Raw genomic sequence first — 1,591 nt, forward strand, 5'->3', positions numbered from 1 at the left:
AAAATTTGAAAAAAAAAACCGAAGGAGCCTGCCGAAGATGAGGCCATTACGGCTCACCTTTAAGTGTCCTCCTCGGGATAGCGTCATTTAAAGAACAACGGTCAGCACAACGAAAAAGAAAAAGGAAAAAAAAATCTTGAAAAAAAACCGAAGGAACTTGCCGAAGATGAGGCTATTACGGCTCACCTTTATGTGTCCTCCTCGGGATAACGTCATTTAAAGAACAAGGGTCAGTACAACGTAAAAAAAAAGGAAAAAGAATCTGGAAAAAAAACTGGAGGAGCCTGCCGAAGATGAAGCCATTACGGCTCACTTTCAAAATGAGGCCATTACGGCTCACCTATAGGTGTCCTTCTCGGGATAGCGTCATTTAAAGAACAAGGGTCAGCACAACGTAAAAAAAAAAAGAAAAAAAACGGAGGAGCCTGCCGAAGATGAGGCCATTACGGCTCGCCTTTAGGTGTCCTCCTCGGGATAGCGTCACTTAAAAAACAAGGGTCAACACACCCTAAAAAAATGGTGGAGCCTTCAGAAGATGAGGCAATTACGGCTCGCCTTTAGGTGTCCTCCTCGTGATTGTGTCATTTAAAGAACAAGGGTAAGCACAACGTAAAAAAAACTGGAAAAAAAACCGGAGGAGCCTGCCGAAGATGAGGCCATTACAGCTCACCTTTATGTGTCCTCCTCGGGATAGCGTCATTTAATGAACAAGGGTCAGCACAATGTATAAAAAAAACTTGAAAAAAAACCGGAGGAGCCTACCAAAGATAAGGCCATTACGGCTCGCCTTTAGCTGTCCTCCTCGGGATTGCGTCATTTAAAGAACAAGGGTCAGCACAACGTAAAAAAAAAGGAAAAAATAGCTGGAAAATACCGGAGGAACTTGCCGAAGATGAGGCCATTACGGCTCACCTTTAGGTGTCCTCCTCGGGATAGTGTCATTTAAAGAACAAGGGTCCGCACAACGAAAAAAAACTGGAAAAAAACCGAAAAAAACCGGAGAAGCCTTCCGAAAATGAGGCCATTACGGCTCACCTATAGGTGTCCTTCTCGGGATAGCATCGTTTAAAGAACAATGGTCAGCACAACGTAAAAAAAAAAAGAAAAAAAACGGAGGAGCCTGCCGAAGATGAGGCCATTACAGCTCGCCTTTAGGTGTCCTCATCGGCATAGTGTCATTTTAAGAACAAAGGTCAGCACAACGTAAAAAAAAAGGAAAAAAAAGCTGAAAAAAACTGAAGGAACTGCCGAAGATGAGGCTATTACGGCTCACCTTTATGTGTCCTCCTCGGGATAACGTTATTTAAAGAACAAGGGTCAGCACAACGTAAAAAAAAGGAAAAAATAGCTGGAAAAAAACCGTAGGAACTTGCCGAAGATGATGCCATTTCAGCTCATCTTTATGTGTCCCCCTCGGGATAGTGTCATTTAAAGAACAAGGGTCAGCACAACGTAAAAAAAAACCAAAAAAAAGCTGGAAAAAAATCGGAAAAAAAATCGGAGGAGGCTGCTGATGAGCGGATAATTTGTATGCTTTTTGGCATTGTTTTTAGTATGTTTTTAGTATAATCTAGTTAGTTTCTAGTATATT

This window comes from Arachis duranensis, chromosome 5, assembly GCF_000817695.3.
Source record: "Arachis duranensis cultivar V14167 chromosome 5, aradu.V14167.gnm2.J7QH, whole genome shotgun sequence".
NCBI classification, from domain to species: domain Eukaryota; kingdom Viridiplantae; phylum Streptophyta; class Magnoliopsida; order Fabales; family Fabaceae; genus Arachis; species Arachis duranensis.